The following is a 20,056-nucleotide window of genomic DNA, read 5'->3' as shown; positions in this document are numbered from 1 at the left end:
CTGTGGTCAGCTCTGCACCCTAGGGCTGCCATGGCAGGTGGTAGGTATTGCTCTTGAGTACTAGTGCTGAGGTAGTGTCCTGGAACTTGTGTGCAGGGCCCAGCCAATAAATGCAAGGAGATGTGGAAGATGGACAGAAATAGCAGGGGCAGAGCATGAGAAGCAATGCTGGGGCCGATGGCACCTGGCTTTTTCATGTGAGGGATGGTTATTACTTACCTGCTGGGACAGGGTGAAGGGAGCTTGGGAAAGGGTGTGTTAGTAGCTTGGGAGTGAAGGGCAGGGGATGTTATGATGAGGGAGAGGTGGAGGGTAATCTAGCAGCCAAGATTGAAGCAATCAGCCCGATAGCAGGGTGGAAAGGAAACCCCACATCCAGATAAAGGGGTTCATTGCCATCAGTGCCTCTTCCTCCCTAGCCCTACTGTTTGCTGGGTTGGCCCCAGGGACTCCCTCTCTACCACCCATGTGAAGGGGCACACACAATGTACTAATGCTGCCCAGAAAAGCTGGGGCGCCTGGGTCGTGCTGCACCATGGAAGCAGTGTCTATGGAGAGGAGCACCCCTGCTGCCAACCCTCCAGCATTATAGACTGACTGGATGGTATGGGTCAGGCCAGGGCCTGTTTGTCTCTGGCTGGGTGTGTTTGCTCTATATAACTTCAGTGTTTATTTGGAAGGTCTCAGGATGAGGGAGGTTTTACTGGCAGGGCACTGACAAACTGGATGAGGAAATAGAAGACATACTCACCCCTGTGGATAGGGTTGGGTGCTGTGGGCCCACTGTTAGGTTGCTTCAGGGGAATGCCTTGGCTGCTGCGTTAAACACTGACACAGACAAGTGATGTATTTTGGTGTGTTTGTGTAGGATCAGCTATGCAGTGGGTGCGGGAATTTTTTTTAACCAGGACTGAATTGGTAACTGCCATTTCCTCCTATTCCAGATGCAGAGCTGAAAACACACCAGCCTGCTATTCACATGTGGGTGGGTGTACATGTGCATTCATAGTTATGTGCAGTTGTTCAGGCTAGTGCATGTACTTGTATGTTTGTGCATATCTGCATGTGTGTACATTTGAGTGTCTGTGCACTTCCACGTGCATGTATATGTAGAAAATTGTGTGTACATATGTGTACGTGTGTGCAAGGCATGTCCGCATGTTTGTCCATGAGTCATTCACGGGGCTTCCAGTTGGCCAGTCCAGTTGAAGTCACGGAGTGACTTATCCAGAAAACAGCAGAGCCATGCTGATGAAACCTGCGTTCCCATCCTCTCCTCTCCTCCTGTATTTCATACCTGGCTTTATATGTGACAGAAGAAAAAAAACCTAGTGTGGGAATAATGCATAATTTGCAGACATGTTTAACTTTATAATTGGGACTTTTTCTGTGTCCCTATGCTAGCAGAGCCTGATGTCCCAGTTACCAGAAACCCATACTAAGCAGGTGGCAAAGAGAAAGAAAGGATATAACTAATAAGCTGAGAACACCCCCGCAAATGACCTAAAATAGCTTTGCTGCGTGCACAGAGGCAAGGAGGCTGAAGCTTAAGATTGCAGAGCTGGAAGCATGGACTGTGCATGTCCTATGGGAGAGAAAAACATACCCTTCTCCCTGCAGCTTGGCAGAGCTGTCACTAGTATGGGCTATCTTCACTCTCTGGCCATTGTAATTTCTGTGGGGAAATCTGAATGTTTGGGAGGAAACAAGGAACTATTTGTTGGCAGACAGATATTTTTTTCTACGTGGGAGCACTGGAGAGCTGCTGAGAACTTTGGAGGGTTTCTCACAATGGGGCGTCTCCCTCCGTCTGCCCCCGTACACCCATATGGTTGCTCAGATATGGACAGAGATGCAAACACAGGTAACCAACATAGAAGTCTCCCAGACTGCACTTGCAACCTCTTTTAAACTAGCCCCCCTCCACACGCACACTCTCTCTCTCTTTCACCAAACTCCCAACTCATCTGGTTTCCAGACAAATGTTGAGTCATGCATGGAAACGCAACTAAATTACAGGCCAAAAGCCAGCAACGTAACAAGGATCTTTACAGCCATGTCCAGTCCTTGCTGGAGGGAAGGGCCTTTGGACACTACAGTGGTACAGAACTAGCCCCATTTCTCCCTTCCAGGCACCATGCTGGGAGCCCTGCAGAACAGAGCCATGTTGGCCTGGGCTTTTGCTGGGTTTGAAGGAATGGGGAAGAGTTTCTAGGTGGGGCCATGTGCCCTTAAACCCCTTGTCTTCTCCCACAGTCACAGGTGAGGCCATGTGTTGAGGAAGATGATGAGAGCCGAGAGGGAATCCTTCCCTCAGCACTGCTCTGAAGACCTGTGCTCGACACACACAGGAACCTAAGAATTGCCATAGTGGGTCAGACTATTTCCATCTAGCCCAGTATCCTGTTTCTCACGGTGGCAGAGAGTGGACCAATCTCATCTTGTTCAGGGCTCGCTGCACTACTGAAGGGCACTGTACAACCTGTCCAGTAATCCCCAAGGGCAGACAAAGGGGGTTTTCCAGAACAGGGGTGGCCACATGGACTGGACAAAAGGGCTGGGCTGAGAAGAGGGATGTCTGTCTGTACCTAACATTTGATTGTAGGTTTATTTATTTTTTTACCATAAAACTGCACTCACCCTAGGCACCCTGCTTCTCTCTACATGAGTGTCCTGTACAGGTGGTAAAGGACCAGACTGGAGCCCCTACAGAGAGGATCAGAGTTGCTGCCTGGGGGTAATAGTAAGCAGACTCAGCCTCAACCCTCTGTCTCTGTTAACTCCTATGCTACAAATATGCCTTATGTTTTCAGTAGTGTTGCATCAAATGAAGCTCCCTTGTGCTGCTTTTCCACCTTCTGTTATCAGTACTGTCTACAAAACTCAGCTCTCTCTTGGCATGTTGAAAAGAAACTTTTTAGCTCTTAGCTACCGAAGATATCACAGGTTCCTCCCACCTGCACATAGCAAGGGATCCTACACATCATTTCCTTGCACTTCAAAAAGGGGATCAGAAGAAACCATTAAACACTGGACAAAGCTTAGTGACACAGCTCTTTTTAAAATAAACATGACAGACCTTGTATTTCTTTCGCAGGGTGCCCTAGAAAATTCAAACTTGCTTATCCACTTCCATCAGTGATTGAGTCCGACCCTCTCATTCAAACCATGGATGCCGGAGAAAGTTAAAAGAAGAGCCAGCGTGGTGTTATTGCCCTACGTTAAGAATTAAAGAGGAAACAGCTTTCATTCTTCACGGATCTTGTTTGCAGTGGCACAGTACAGTGAAGAAGGAGAGCTGTCAGATTTTGTTTTTTTAAAAATATATTTCTATATAGGGAGAGTTACACACACACACACACACACACACACACACACACCCTCTATCATAAATTTTCCATCACACATCTTAAACTGCATTAAGAAGCCCGTGATTCCTATTACAATACATGCACCCACTCCCCTGTGCACCCACCCTCTCCTAACCCAAACACAGTCCCTTAGTCCAAGCCCAGATGTGGGATTTACATTGTCAGTTCATTCACTGTCCTTGTTGCTGTTGATGTTACTTTCGCTGCTGCTGAGCCTGTTGTAGTCCTTCTCGCTGTCTCCAGGTCCAGCTGCTCTATGTCCTCTTTGTTCTCCCTGTCCACTTCCCCTCCTGGGGGGTCTTGGAACAAACTGTACCAGGTGTTGCTTTTCCAGAAGAAGTTGGCTGCTGCTTATCTGTCCTTGCTCACCAATTTCTGGTGGTAGGACCGGAGTTCACTCAGAAACATTTTAACACTGTCCATTTCCTTGAGCCCGGCATGCCTGTATAACAGGCAGTTCCTGCATTGCCACAGGGTGCTCCCGTCAGGACACAAACTGGTCAAACCGCATTGTCTGGGACCCCTGCTGCTCAGTCAGGTGTCTATACATTGCCGCCATCCTTGTCATCAACCTGACTCCTGGCACTCCCTCAAGAAGACCAGTGACTATGTCCAACCACAAAAAGATACAGAAGGCAGTCAGAGACAGAAACAGGCTATCAACCATGGAGACGATCCCCAGTGAGGACTGCCAAGCTATCTGGAACTGGATCTTCTGCAAGGACCACAGGGACTTGAGTTGGTTAATAGCGTGCTGAGTACTCCCAGTGATGGCATGGAGGTACAGGGAAGGACAAGGGTTTCGACCCAATTGCCCCAGGGAGACCTGCCAAAAAGAAGCGGAGACCATTGACCACCTCCTATGGCACTGCCTGTACGGCAAGGAGAGCTGTCAGATAACCAGTCCCAAACCAGCTACAATTAATAACATTTTGAACCTGCCTGGAACCTTCTTGACAGCCAGGGCTGTCCATAGTCTGGTGTCTTGCTCCCTATGGGAGAGCATGCTTCAAAACCAGGCAGGTACACTGAGTATTAGCTTTGCTGCCAAGCTGCCTGTATCTATATAGTAACCCATGGTAGAGGGGTTAAAGACATAGCTGACTTTCCAAGGTCCCATCAGGTAGAAGCAGCTGCATTCATTTATGCCAGGAGGAAACAGAACTCCTTTAGGCCACAGCCAATACCTGAGCAGCTCAGGATCAAATAAGACCTGAGGTCCATCTAGCAGGTACCTGCCAGTGAGAGTGGCCTGTACCAGATGCTTCAGGAGTAGGTGTAAAGAACCCTCCAGCAGGCAGATGAGGAGTAACCCTGAGCTCTGGGTCCTTCAAGGAAGATATGGCAGAGACTCCATGAATTCTGGGAGGCTACAGATGGAAAGGAGAAATCCAGAGAAGTGACTTGGTGTGGCACTAAGACTGAAAGAGAGATGCAAGCTGTGAGAACAGCTATGGAAGGGGCCCAGGGAATTACTAGGGCTGTGCTATAGTCAACTATACCCTGCATGCTATGACTGCACAGCTAGCCAAGGCCTTGGTCTGCACAGCCAGCCTGATGGACTTGCATTGGTTTGGGGTTCCCCCATGGCTTCTCCCATTCTTAAATACTAGGAAAAAAGACATCAGTTCACTGCTGTATTACAAAAGGTCTGAGGAAGAAGACTAATGAATGCTGGATGGGCTGTAAGCCTGAAGCAGATCCAGCCAATTGTTAATTGGAGGAAGGGTGCAGACTGGTATCCTGCAGGTGTGAGGCGATTCCTAGGGAGACTAGGCTAACTTGTGCAGGAATAGCCAAGAGATGGAGGTTGCAGAGCAAATGCAAATGTTCATGGACCGATGATAGAGAGTGACAGACCAGCCACAGCCAGAAATCTACCATGAACTGAAGACTGCTTCCAAGAAACAGTCTACAAGTTCTGTAGTTTGCCTGTCCCAATGCTTGACCACCTTCGTTGTCAGAAAGTTCCTCCTAATCTCCAACCTAAATTTCCTATCCTGAATCTTGAAGCCAATGATCTGAAATCATTTATTCAATTACTAACTTGATGCAAATGTAGACATTTCTATCACTGTTTGTTCATATTGCAAACTAATCTGTGCTTTTTCCTCAGTTTGCTGCAGTGCTAATTACTATGAGACATTGTATGATCATATCTATCTGTAACTTTCTTTTTTTTAAGTTGTCACATCATTTGTAAGTCTTCCTGCTCAAAGTTCTTCCTTGCAGAAGAGTTTCTAGTAAAACTCCTTTCTAGAGTTTTACTAGAAATAAGTCTAGTTCCTTTTTGTTAATGCTACCAACTATTGTGGTAGCAAGATACCAACACTTCTTGAGAAGTCTTGCCTTGACGTAAACAGTCTTGGCTTTTTGTTGCCCTCTAGTGGACAGAATTGACTCATCTCTAGACAGATTCAGTTTGCTCTCATCTCCAAGAGAGCAGACAGTGTTTTTACTTCTCTCTGTAGCAATTCATGGTTTTTAGATCCAGAGTTTCCTGGATTCCAACCACAAAAATGACCCAACCAGAAGCACACAGCTGTAGGATGAGAAGATTGGTGGAGCAGGACTCTTCGAAGTCTCCTGTCTGAGCTCAGTGTTTGAGTGGCATGTGAAAGGTGATTTACTAGGGTGTTTGAGGCTTATTATCCAATTACTGCTTCACATATGATAAGAGGTCACTTGGCCACAGTCTGTAACCACTATAGGAAAAGATTTCTGAGAGCAGAGGGCTCTTCAGTCTAGCAGACAGAGGCATAACAAGTAAAATACCTAAAAGTTGAAGTTGAGTGAAGTCAAATTATTAGCAAGGGGCAGATTTTGAACGATAAATGTGAATAAGCGCTGGAATGTGTTCCTAGGGTTGTCTCTCTTCCTTCCTGATTTGGCATATTTAAATAATTTAAATAAATACATATTTAAATATTTCTCTCTCTCTCTCTGTCAAGTTATATGTAAAAGATAAAAATTCACCATGAAGAAAAATGAAGGTTTTTTTTTTCTCTTTGACGCTTGAATTTTTGCTTCTGTTCTAATATTTCTTTTAAATTTCCTGTGAAACTGGTTCTGGATAACCTGTGTTACATGGTTTCAAAACATCCATTTGGGATTTCAGAACTTCATCTTGTATTTGTATTATTTTTTTCAGTTTTAGATTATGAACATAGATTCAAAGGAAAATAGGGCTAGAAGGGACCTTATGAGGTCATTTAACCAACCCAGTACTCAAGGCAGGATCATCCCTGTATAAACCACCCCAGACAAATATTTGTCTAACCTGCACTTAAATACTTCTGAGGATGGAGATTCCACAACTCAGGACCATCAGGCAGTCATGTACCCACCACCGATTGCCATCTTCTTTGTAGCAACCATTTCTGTATTTAGTCTGATGTGCTATTATTGGCAGTGCATGCCAGTACTGTTAGTGATATATCGTAATACTGGAAGGATTTAATTTGTGTGCTTAAAATCAGTAAGTGCAGCAGTTACTTAGCATGGATTTTAAAGGTCTTATCTTTTCTAGACTAATGTGTCTCCTGCTATTTGTAATGAAACGATGTGTTCCCAGGTGCCAGCTTGACATTGCCCTCCATTTATTTTAAGCATAACATTAAAAATTGTATCATGTCATTTATGAACTGTCAGTAGTAAAAGGCATGCCTAATTTACACTATTGGTATGTCATGATGTCACTGCAAAAAAAAATTATATGCAGACAAAATTTTACATTTCCTTTTGAAGAGTTTGCAATTTTGTATTGCAGTTTCCTAAGTTTTCTGTGTGAATTTGTCAAAATTGATACATTATTACATGAAAATGGCCATATTTATTAAAATATATATATATATTTTTAATGAAAGATTCTGCACAGTTTGAGTCTGGGGATGGTTGCAGGGATTATTGGGTACAATTCTTTGCTCTCCCCTTTTGGAGCATAGAGTATGTAATAGCAAAGGACTCTTGTGGTCAACCTGTGCAGCCTTTGTACAACCCCCCTTTTCCTGCAGCTGGGGTCTCTTGCCCTCTCTACATTGGCATTGCATGAGACAAACCAGCATTGGCTCCGTGCAATTCCTTCCTGCTTTAGTGTCTCCTGGTGAGGGCTTTCACGGGTCAAGCTGCTCCTGTTTTGTCCTCTGCTGGCCTAAGAGCCACAGCAGCCACTGTGAGCACCAATCCAGGAAGCCTAGCTGTGGCCCGGTGTTTCCCATGCACCAACATCGATGGAGGAGAGCAGGAGGGCACCCTCTGAGGGAAGGGACTAGAGAGAGGAGATGTTCCTCAAAATCTGAGCTCCAGGCTCTGTGGAAAGTGTATGTCTTATGCCTGCTGTTGAGCTGCTATCTCTGGGATGAAAAATCAGTAGGCTGTCACCTCTTTTCCTCATACTGTCTTCTGGAAATCTGGAAAGATACCCTGAGAACTTCCTGTCCTCTTCCTAAGTGCCCACTCCTAGGTGATGTACAGAAGCCACCCCGCTTGTCCCTGCTGCTTCCCAGGGTAGCTAAGGCTGAGCCCCAGAGGGCTCTCTGAGAAAGGTCCATTGTTCATTCTTGTATCTGTTCTGAAATGCCCTGTGCACCCTTGGTGACCCCCTCTAGCTTTTCCTCCATCTTGTGCCTTCAAAACATTGCATAAATGCTATCGGGTAAACATTGCAATGCCTTATCCATGTGACTTCCTTCTGCTGAAGCAAGGGCCCATCCCAAACCAGATGTTTCCCAGTTTCCTCCTTCCTTTCTTCTCTCCTTCCTTCTCCTTTGTAAAACTGAGCATGCAAGATGTGCCTAACCCCAGAAAGTCTGCGTCTGTAGGATACTTGTAAGGCATCCCCATCCAATTGGTCCCCTTTTTGTGCCCCCCCCCCCCAAATCTTCTTCATTAACTACCTGGACATTACTGAACTATTTGGATAACAACTTCTCATTGTGAAGTAAAATAAAAAAATAAAATGCATCTATCCCTCTGGGGAAAAAATCTGCCTACATCTTTAAGATCACTCACTCGTTATAGAATTTTTTTGCCCTTGCTATGAATGGGTTTTGCTGTAAATTATAACTTTGCGCGCATTCCCCTGGGTCAAGGAAAATAGCCTCCAAAGAGAAAACAGCTTTGATTGGTAACTGACTTCTTCCCCCCTCCCTTCTCCCCCCTGTCCCTCCACTCCCTAATTGAAACCAAATGTGCAATATGTTGGATTGTGGGATTTCTGGCTATATCCCAGGAATCCTCAGAATGCTAAATCGCTCGCAAAGGCATCTTGCATCAGCCTGTAGAAGTTTCCTCTCAGCCCGGCTTCTTCATCAAGGGAAGGGGAAAGGAGTTTATTTAGTTTCTTTTTGCACAGTGAATTACATCTCTGGTCTTTCCTCTTCCCCCTCTGGTTCATCAGTCAGGTAAGCAACTTCTTTTTATGTGTTACTTTTGAAAACGTACACTTCCGAAGCCTTCCTTTGCCTCGTTGGATGCCAGACTGCAAGGCGGGAGGGGAAAGCGGGAAACTTTATTATGCTTTTTGCAGGCAGATCCTTATTGGGACCAAAATATTTTAATGTAAGGCAAAAAGTAACGGTACGGAGGTAAACTGAAGACATGATACTGAACTCCACAGTGGCTGGAAAATAAGTTAAGATTTTTGTAAAAGAGTTGTTTGCATGGCAGGCAAGACTGGCTGATTGCAGATCCTGATGATGGATGGAGGATGGGGGAACTTGGTCCACCGGGGATTTCTGAACCGGGGCAAGTCTCACAAAGACAGTTCTCTTCTTTCCACGGCTGGTGTGGGTTATAAAAGCAGCTGTAACGACAACAATATCAGGGCGCCTGCCGAGTGGGGTCTGTTCATGATTATGAAATGTTGTCCCCTCCCTCGCGCTCTCCCTCTGTCTCTCCTCCCCACTTGCTTTTTTTTTTTCCTTAGACCCTCGTGACAAGCCAGCATTTTTTTTGTTAGTGTTTCTACTCTTGGCTGCAGTGTGCATTTCTGCTGGCAGGTCCAGCCTTAAATACCTGCGGACTCCAAGCTGGGGAGGGTGGCCCAGCTCCCAGGGGACTGTCTGTCATTAGAGGCCAAACCTGAAGTGGGCATTTTCATTGCGGGGCTGGCACAGGAAGCTTACTGGCCAGATGTGTGGGGTCAGTACCAACAGTGTCAGAGCCATGCGTGGTGCAGGCCTAACATGGATGGGAAACAGTGCTGCGGACACCTGGAAGTGGTTTTTAAGAGGTCTCTAGTGACAGTACTTTGTGATCATCTCTTATCAGACATGGCTCCTCATTGAAGCAAAGGGCTTATGGCCTCTGGACTTGGATTTGGCTGTGGGGCTGAGTTGACTTTTGCCTTTGGATGGCTCTCCTCTTGGGAGGACAAGAGGAATTGCTTGAGGGTTTGCTGCTCAAAGAGGGTTGTGCCATTTCTGTCTTCCTGCGTGATGGCGAATCCTGCCAAATAGGGCCCCCCCGCTGAGGGCTGGGTTAGCTGCAGGCTGGGAACCCAAGAAGCTCTTTGTATTAACATAAAATGGAGCAGATTGCAGCCAAGCTAATCTTTAACATGGACAATTTTAGGCATTTAAAAAAGACTACAAATCCCAGCATGCAATGTCCCCACAAAGCTGCATGCTGGGATTTGTAGTCTTCTCAGGCAAGGCTTTCCCCAGTAAAGAATTTGCCCCCCTGATCTGGGGTCTTCCCTGTATACATCCAGCCCTATTACCTAAGTGTCTGAGCACGGAGGACAAAGGACAAACTCCTGGCCTATTGGAATTGATGGCAGCTCTGCCATTCAATTCGGAGGTCTAAATTCCACGAAGGGACCACTAGGATTTGTCCCTGTGATGTTCGTGACCTTGGTCGGGGTGACCAACATGCGACACAAGTGCCATAAGTGCCATGGGGACTTTGTGTGTGGCATATGGAAAATCAGGAAGGGGGACGGTTTCTACCAGATAGGGCAGGGAACAATAAGCAAAGCAGCAGATAGGGCAGGGACCACAGGACAGGAAGCAGACATCAGAGCAGCAGATTGGGCAGGGGAAGAGGATCAAAATGGCACTCAAGGAGGGCACAGGCTTTAATATACCAAAAGGGTTGGCCCCCACTGCCCTAGGTGATCCATCACCTCCCCCTGAGCTGTGTACTTGGCTTGGTTTGTAGCATGCAGGAAGCTGCTTGCTCTTTTTAAGACTGCAAGGAGATGTCAGAACAGAAATATCAACCTCCCTTTTGATCCCTCCCTCCTTTGGTGACCTTGCAGGCTTTCCAGGCTCTATGTGGGTCCAGGCATTTGAACCTCAGATGGCTGGGAAGCCAGGAGGGGCTGCTCAGCACTTTCTCACCCACTTCCCTGAGCAACATGAGAACTAGACAGGACACTGCACAGGAGAGCAAGGGGTTGAAAAGAAACCTAGACTGCATGGGACCTCTGCAGTGTCTCCTCCTTCCACCACCAGAGATTCATATTTTGGAGTCCTAGTAAGGCTGCCTCTGGCCTGCAGCATGGGAGTTTTGGATGGGAACAGCATGGGTCTGGGACCCTGCCCAATCTGAATATGGCTTATTTCTGCTCAAGGCCATTCCTTTAAACGCAGACTAGCAATTTTCCATAAGCAGCCATGGAAAGACCAGCTGCTTCCTTCCCCATGGAAGAACCTGGTGCTTATTGTTGGGGGTGGGGGGGGCTTTGGGCTACTAGCTCAGGAGCCAAACACTGCTGCTTATGTGGGTAGGCTGGAGGGGGCTGGAAGATGGCAGAGGAAGAAGGGAATGGAGTTCCCAGCCCATGTTGAGCCTAGTGGCTTAGGGTCACCTCCAGTTCTTTCAACACCGCCTCCCTTGTTAATACAAAAGCAACACTACTTTCTCCTTCCCCGGCCCGTCATGCCTGTCAGTGCCTGCATTTTTCCCTTCTGAGGTTCCTGCTCTGCTCCTTGGAGTGTATCTAGTCTGCTAAGAAAAAGATTTCCCTCCCCTCCTTGCCCTTTCCTATCAGACTGTGACTGCCATTTTGCCTCTGTGAATGTGGCACAACTGGACAGGAAAAGAGAATGAACTGAAGTGGGCGCATCCATTTGAGAGATCTGCCAGGGGCATGCGGCTGTCACTCCTCAACAGTACAGGTGCTGGGCTTCCCGCGGCTCCGTCCCTGTGTGGAGCTGTTCTCGTCTTGGGGCAGAGGTGGAAGAGCCTGTCCCCACTCACAGCAATGCCCTGTGTTAATAACAAGACAAAACAAGCAGCGTACACATGGAGACGTCCTGACTGCTCCTCAGGCGTCCAGAATCTTATTCAGTCCAAGGCCGGCAGAGACTGCTCAACCAGCACAGGCCGCCCCATCATCTCTAGGTGAGCTAGAGAATAATTCTTAGGAAGAGGCACTTTATCCTGATGTAAGGGCATTGTGTTGACCTTCTGCCAGGTAGTGCCAGCAGCAAAAGTGCTGAGTTCAAATATTTGAAGGTTTCCTCTTGAAATGAACCGAGCCTACCTGCCTGAGTCCCCACCTGGAAAACTACTTTTCCTTGAGGGGCCCTTACCTAGCAATATTTCTCCTCTTGCAAACATGGAATTGGTGTCTACAACAAGGCAAATATGTTTGAGAGAGAAAAGGAGCACAGCTTTTACTTGGGAAAGCTGATCTGGAAATTGGCTGCCGGTTTAGAATGGTAGGTAAAGCATCCTCCCATATACTATCCTAGATGCCTGCTCCTTTTATCCATCTGACATTGCCACATTTTTCTTCCTTCCTGGTATCTATGTCCCTTTCACATGTTGCTTCCTCCCCATTCTGTGCACCAAGCTAAGGGTTTGCTGCCAGCAGTTGGTGAAGTCCCAGAGTGCAGCCGAGCATCTTTACCTTGCAGGAGGGAGTGCTGCCTTGCTTCTCTGAAGAGATACCTGGCTGTTGCCTCTATTTGCCATAACATCTCTATTGCTCTTACCCCTACATTTCTTCCCATCCCATTTTAAATCACTCTTGATTTTTCTGGGTCTCTGGCTTTTTCCAGTCACAGCATTTTGTGCCTCGTGTTTTGCAAAGAGGCCTAAGTTATTCTTCCCTTCCAGCTCCCCGTATCCATTAATAAATGAAACCAGTGCTATTCATAGGGCAATAGTCAGGTCATCATGTAGTATTCATAGACTGTTACAGAGCAGTTCCCATCCCTCACAGTCACTGCTGTCAGAAATCTCTTCTTTCAGGAAGGTAGTTATTGATGGATATCAAATCCACTCTTGATTTTCCTTTAAACTGACTGAGAATGATTTCCCCACCTCCTCCTTCCTTCTAAAAAAAAAAAGCACTCAAATTCCCAGGGAATTTCCATGGGATTTTGGCAGCTGACTTGCTCAGGCTAAACCTCAACTTGAATCTGTCTCTGTGAAGCAAATTCTCCAGACCTCAAGTCATTCTTATAGCTCTTCAGAGCCCTTGCCTGTTCGTTAACATCCTTTTAGGAAGTTTGGCCACCAAAAACGCTGTCCTGCCTCACTGTAGCTTCTCAGCCCCCCTCCTGGTTATACTTCCAGGAACAGCATTTGACCTCTTAGCCGCAATATTGTGCTGGGAGATCACGTTCAGTCCATTATTCACCAGGAGGCCCACATGCTTTCCAGAGTCATTGTTTTCCAAGCTACAGTCTCCTGTCTGGGAAGTAGGAGCTATTTTCTTTGTTCCCTAGAGGGGTAACCTTGCCTTCAGCTGCATTCAAATATGTGGTTTTCATTACACCCTGCTTACCGAGTGATCCAAGTCACTCTGCGTCTCTGACCTGTCCACATTGCATTTTAACACCCAACCCCACCGGTTTCTGTTCTCTGAGAACTTTGTCAGCAGAGGGAGTTTATATTTGATCCTAGATCATTGAAAAAATAGCATTAGAGTAAGAACGCACTAGAAATTGCTCCATTACAATGGTGATTTCCCATTAATAACCATTGGAGATCTAGTGAAAAGGCTTTAATGCATTGAATAAGCACTGTATAAATTCAAGATCATGTTAATGTTCTAATCTAAATGTACTGTAGTATGAAAAGGAGCACCCTTACAAACATTCAAACACACTACTGCACTAGTAGGCTTGCAATCTCATCACTTTCCTCTAGGAATGGACTTCTTTCTTCCATTAGAAGTCCTTCCCCCCTCCCTCAATATATTCCTATTCCAAGTATTTCCTCCTAATATATGAGAAAGCTGTGGACCAACTGGAAAATGTCCAGTGGTGAGCAATAAAAATTATTAGAGGCATGGGAAGCCTGATTTATGAGGAAAGGTTGAAAGAAGTATAGTTATTTAGTCTAAAAAAGAGAAGATTGGGGGTGGGTTAGATTTGATAAACATCTTCAAATACTTGAAGAGCAAGTACATAGAGAGGATGGAGATAGACTATTCCCTGTGGCTGGAAGGGAAAGGCTTGGAGCCATGGCCTCAGACTACAGCAGAAGTTTAGGTTGGAGATTAGGATGAACTTTCTGACTACGAAGGTGGTTGGGCATTGGAACAGGCTACCTAGAGATGTCGTGAAATCTCCATCCCTGGAAATTCTTGCGTGCAGGTTAGACAGGACACGATTGGGATGGTTTGGTCGGGGATGATCCAAGCTTGAGCAGAAGGCTGACATCATGTAGTCTCTTTCCGCCCTACTTTCATATGATCCTATATTACAGTGAAATTTGTATTACACCTTTTTTGTCATTATACCTATTGGGCATTGGGTTCTCCCTTGAGTTGGTACTGACCATCTTTTTCTGTTCAGTGTCTGCAGTTAAGATGGACCATCAGCAGAAGTCAACTCAACTCATCCTAGAAGGCCCACTAAGGCTAACATGGTTAAGACAGGCCTGATTCTGTAGCTACCAGTACACAGTGGTGTGCTGTGAATAGCTTCACATCTGGCTGGTCTGGCTTTGGGAGTTATTTGCACTGGGTTGTTTGAAGATAGTCTTTGACAGCAGTCCAGAGCAAGGTTTGGATTGATAGCAAGAGGCCTTAACACATTTGCTAGTGTACTTCATAGATGATATAAAATGGTGGATTTTTTAAAATTGCTACTTTTCTTTGGTCCTCTGTCCCCCCTCCACCCGTGGGCTTTTTAAAATTATAGTAGCATTGTTTTGCAACCAAGTAATTGCAAATTTCAGGGCAGCTGCTAGTTAACTATTTTTTAAATAACTCTCAATTTATGTTCTGTTTACATTTTTGCCCATAATAATTTTTTACTTATGATTTATTTTTGGCTCTGGAAAATTGGTTTCATCAGAGTTCCAAGTGCATGCATTATTCAGTTTGCACATAACTAATAAATTAGGTTGGAGTCAGTTGCACACGGGACGCCCAGATCATCCAGTCTGATATCCTGCAGAACATGGCCCATACCCTGGGATTCCTGAATAATCACTTCTGCATGCTGTATTTTAGTTCATTGATGATGATTAACTTATATTGCTGTAATGCCTATGACCTGAGTCATGGACTAGAAAGAGCCCTGTGCTGGACACCATACAAATACAGAACAAAGGGTTTGTTTTAAGTCAAATTCTGTGTTCGGCATCTGTCAAAATGGAGTTTGATATTGCATCCTTCTATATTGGACACACACTTTTTCTGCATTAGAAAATGAGCATAAAGAAACTCTAGTGCTCTATCATGCAACCCCAAACTGAATTCCTCCATTATGATACAGTTGTTCATTCTGTGCTCTGCATGTGGAAGCTTTAAAATACTGGATGAATTGTTTCTTCTTGGGTTAACTGGTCTATAGGGAACAACTTGTCTTATCCCAGCTTATCCTTTATTACTGAGAACATCCATCCATTGGTAACGCAGACTTTCTGTTGAGCCAGGTCATGGTTCCATCAATGTTAGATGTCTCCACTCCCTTTTGTACCACCTGTTTTTACTAAATAAGTTATAATATCTTGTGATATTTTAGCATTCTGGTTACTGGATTCTTCCCCTCCATTTTCTACATTACAGTCTAATGTCAGCTCAGTTGGATTCTTTTTTCTCTGACAAGAATGTTTCCAATTTGGCCTGTTTTTTAGTGAGGTACATAGGCTTGGTGTATGTATGTGCACTTAATACATTTATTGTCTTAGTGTGTCTTAATACTTTCACTTGTTATGTCAGTTTTTACTTATGCCCCCTCAATCATTTCCCTTTCTGTAGATAAATGCCTTTCTGGCTAGTTCAGCTAGTCTGTTACTTAAAAAACTGGTTTCCTCGCTTCAAGGAGGAAGAAGGACAAGTCTAGTTCCAAAGTTTTTATTCCACTGGGTAATCCAAAAACTGTCCCAATATTATTCATGAAGTTCAAAGTACTTCAGTGACTATATCTACGCTGTCTCTATGCCACACCAAGGAGTGCTGCTGTGAAGATTTCCCAATCCATTTACTAACACTCCATGCTTGCCATATCCCAGAAATATGGCAATGTACTCTCCTTACAGTGGACCTGAGAGGTGCCAGAAGATGCACCTAAGCCTAGAAGTAACTCTGGGTTCCTCTAAGGCAGTGACATCCAACTTCTCTGGCTCTGCAGGCTGGATGAGTGGCATGGGGCTGGTCCACAGGCTGGATCTATAGCACAGTTTTCATCTGGGCTGTGCAGCTGGAATTTGGTGTTGGCTAAATTAATTGCTATGATTCCTGGATCCACAGCAGAAGGGGACACTCCTGCGCTGAGCCAGCTGCCTTACTGTGCCCAACCAAAAACCAACCTTCAAGTGCCTCCCCTGGGACACATATGTCCAGCCAACCTCCTGGGAGCACAGCCGCAAGCCTGGGGTAATCACTGCCACCACCCGGGGTCTGGTCATTGTTAGGGCTCCAGGGTACACAGACCTTGTAGACCTTGTGGATGCTTAACCCACTGTGGGATTCCGGGGTGCTTATAGCCTGAAGTATCCAAAGATAACCACAGGTACTAAAGGAAAATTAAAAGCCTAGCTCAACTTCGCTAGTCAAGCAAAGGATGCAAAAGGCCTACTTCTCCCCTTTCTCAGTATCACAGCCAGGCACACTGTAACTTGATACGTCTATTGATGGGGGTGAGGTGGGGGCGGTAGTACAAGGAAGACAGAAATACACTTTGAGCAAACAAAAGTAATTTGAGCCTTTGCCAATATTGGATTCAATGATCCTATTTAGTGCAACTGCCTATATGTATTTCTAGACTTCCAGGTCAGCACAGAGAATCATCCAAGCTGGAGCCTGGAGGTGCATTGCTTGTGGCTTTTCAATATGCCCACCAGAGGAATCCCACCCCCAGGAATTTACCTGTTTAGGTCACCTGACTGACCAGCCAGTACCACAAAGAAACCCAGGAAATACAGGGGTCACCTGGTTTGTCCCAGGTGAGTGGGAGGGAGAGGGGGATTTCTCCACAGCCACCACTCCCCAAACTACCAAATTTCTTGACCATGGACTAGATGACAAGAGCTCCCCAGCCTGTGGGCTAGTTTTTGGTCAACCCTGCTCTAAGGCAGCTATATGACCCCCAACTACTGGAAAGGAGGCCCGTGGAGTGAGAGCAAGTAGGCAGTGTATGCTTTGAGGGGACATTCCTTTGTGCCATGTGGCAGCAGCCAAGACATTATCCACTGGCGCTCTGCCTTTCTTACTGTGTTCTAGGGGTGCAGAAGTAAACTTCATGGGTAAAAGAATGTCACATTGCATCCTCAGCAAAATTAATCCTGCATCTACCTGTTTGTGGTGGAAACCCTCTCTTTACTGGCTCAGCACATTATCTTTCCAACAAACCTATTCCTAACTCTTGAAATACATATCCCATTTCTATCTGAAAAGATGTGAGAAAGGTAGTAGCAGTAGCACCCAAAGGGTGCAGATCTCCCTGGACCCATGAAAAACTTTTGCTCCTGGGCTCTTGAGAACACTGCTTCTGTGGGTAATATGTTTCAGAAGAAGCTGAGTGACATGGGGGCATCCGTATCACTGAAACGCATGGTAAAGGGAAAGGTGGGAGGGCACACCAAGGCCTGCTCTGTGTCGTCCTCCATAGCTGTTTTTATAATTTTTATTTTATTTTTTCCAAAGTGGCAGGAAGTATGAGAGGTTCTTCTTTTCAGCAAAATAAAGCTAGGTGAGAGGTACTCTAGGGAAGCATCTCGCTCTTGAGGTCTGCCTGTGTGTGACCCACACCATTAGAATGTGTGACATATTGTTGGTGTGTGACTTGTCCTCTTAAGTTTGTTGCATCATGCCCAACTGGCAGATTGTAACCTGTTTAAGTGGGAACAGCTGGTTGGGATTTTGGTTTCTTTCATTGCAGGAACCAAAGAAAGCTTTATTTAAAAAAAAAGGAAAAAAAAGTAAAGCAAAACAGGGAAAACAAAGGCAGTCACGTGCAACTCTGAGAAGCCTTATACGATGCATGAATCATTTGAATGTTTTTACTTCTTAATCCACATTATAGCTGCCTACGAAACATATATTAACCTGTGCATGAAGCAGGCACTTAAAGGGGGGCATGACATGTTTTGCCTATGAGTTACCTGAGTATTTGAATCAAAATGCTGAAAGTCAGGGCTTTTGAGTTTTACACCTTGCTTTGAGAGAGGAGTGTTACTTATGGGACAGACAAATCCACAGCTCTGGAATATTCACTCTGGGAGTCAGTTTTAGCTCACTGGCTAATGGATCTGCTGCACTGGAGACCTGGGCACTATCATCGGTTTTAGGTGAAGAGATAGTGTGCAGTCTTGCAGATATCTTATTTCTAAGGTGGAGGCTGTTACTTAACTGTTGAGACACATAATTTTGTCAAGAGCTTTGAGAGCAAATCATGGAAGTGCCACAAAAGAGCTGGGTGTCATTTTGTTACAGATCTCTGTGTGTGTGACGCTTGACTTGCTTCCAGATCCTGTGTTGAAAAACAGGAGACTCAACATGGATGAAAATGAAAAACAATAAGAAACCCAACAGATTCAGAAAATCTGGGACTGGATATAAAACATGGTACCCCAAAATTAACATTTACCATTTTTGTCATCAATTTTTGCACAGGCACCAGAAGTACACAGATGTACAGTTGTGCAAGCACAGTAGGAACTAATACAGCACCTTGTCCCTAAGTGATCATGGAGAGGCAGATAATAGCTTGTTTGCATTAGTAGATGGCTACTGTGCAATTAATGAAGGACACATGAGAACTTTACTGTTTTAACATGTACCAGCAATAGTGTATTTGCTGCTGGGTTTTTTTGCTATATCAGAATCTAACATATTTAAAATGGGGTAGAACTTTGTCATCTGCCTGCTCCTTTTTTACATCCATGCAAATGTGTTGTATGTCTAGGTCGTCACTGACTGCACTTAAGATTACAAGGGCTGACGAACAAGTAGCTCTTTTGCTATTGCAGTAGGTGAGGTGGAAAAAAATCTGTATGGTCTACTGCTGGGACAAAAAAACCTATTGGGCGTAGCTGATCTCCTAGTGTTCTTGCTGACCACATCTATCAAATGCAGATTGAGACTTGTAGTAAGAACTGTTGTGGAGATGAGGACTGGGTTTATGGGTTCACATGAAGTATTGCTCCCATGCAAACTTGCAGACTTGAGTCATGACTCCAGTATGCAAACACTGCAGTGAAGTTCACTCACCAAGCCCCCAAGAGGAACTCTTAGAAAGAGACCTTGGATTGGCAGACCTTTAGAAAGCTAAAGTGGCTGAGCTGGGATGTACATGTGGGATGTACACTAGGGTTATGTCTACGCTGCAAGAACTGCAGCTTGTGTAGGCCCGCCTAAGCCAGCTTTATGCTACCTTGGGTGCTGCTAGAGTCAGAGCCTACAGTGCTGCTGGAACCAATCCCCCAGGTATCTATCCATTTTCTTGGAGTTTTGCAGTTTGTGCTGAACTCTGTGCTACCACGGCCATACTGCTAGAGACAGGTGAACAAGCTAGTTTAATGCTGATTGCCCATCTGTCTAAGCAACCTGCAGTCTCTGCAGTACAGAGATAGTCTATAAATAGGTGAGCCCATGACCATTCCAAAGAAGTGAAGTAGAAGAGAGCGTTGACCATCCCCTATTATGCAGAATATTCCTCTTAGCTGTCATTTGGGAAGGAAGGTGGAATACAAGGCAAGAAAGGACCTGAGAGCACCATTGCTAACCTAGATAACCAAATTCAGGCCTGTCAGAAAAATAGGCAGCCACCTGTTATGGCTGAGGAGGATATCATCACAATGAATGCTGAACATACGTATGTGGCCATAGGATAGCCTGTATCTTAGAGCTGCAGTTTCCTGGTAAATGCCAGGACCTTGGCATACTGGTGCATTCTTCTGAATCCTGCTTTCCATGTACTACTTTCAGTCCAGGTCTCTGCAGCAGAGCCTTCCAGAGGCCTCCCAGGACACACTTCAAATGCAGAGGGCCAGGTTTCCACAAGTCATAGGGTCAGAGAAGTAGGGCTGAAAGGGACCACCAGAGATCATCTAGCTTAACCCCCTGCCTGAGGTGGGATCATCTCTATTCAAACCATCCTGTACAAATCCATTGTCTAACCTCTTACCAAAAAGTACACAGTCACCCTTGACACAACACAAGGCTTAAGACCCTAAACTGCCACAGGTAAAGCAGGGAGACCATGGCATCCAATGTCCTATTGGTCAAAGGTCTTAAAAATATGCTCAAAGACCTGGCCTTGGCTCTGAATTTC

At 45.4% G+C, this 20,056-nt stretch overlaps 1 protein-coding gene across 1 annotated transcript in view; it reads left to right on the top strand.

The window, feature by feature from the left end:
• Positions 1 to 8,602: 8,602 nt before the first annotated feature.
• The window catches only part of DDR2 (discoidin domain receptor tyrosine kinase 2), an 80,519-nt gene continuing 69,065 nt past the window's right edge, over positions 8,603 to 20,056 (top strand). Inside the window, exon 1 of the mRNA XM_019530719.1 lies at positions 8,603 to 8,773. The gene's annotated coding sequence lies outside the window, so the exon portion shown is untranslated. The remainder of the gene's footprint in view (positions 8,774 to 20,056) is intronic.

Source organism: Crocodylus porosus, unplaced genomic scaffold, assembly GCF_001723895.1.
Source record: "Crocodylus porosus isolate Cpor-Errol unplaced genomic scaffold, CroPor_comp1, whole genome shotgun sequence".
NCBI lineage: Eukaryota > Metazoa > Chordata > Crocodylia > Crocodylidae > Crocodylus > Crocodylus porosus.
Note: the sequence above shows the minus strand (reverse complement) of the source record. Positions and strands in the feature narration are given on the sequence as shown.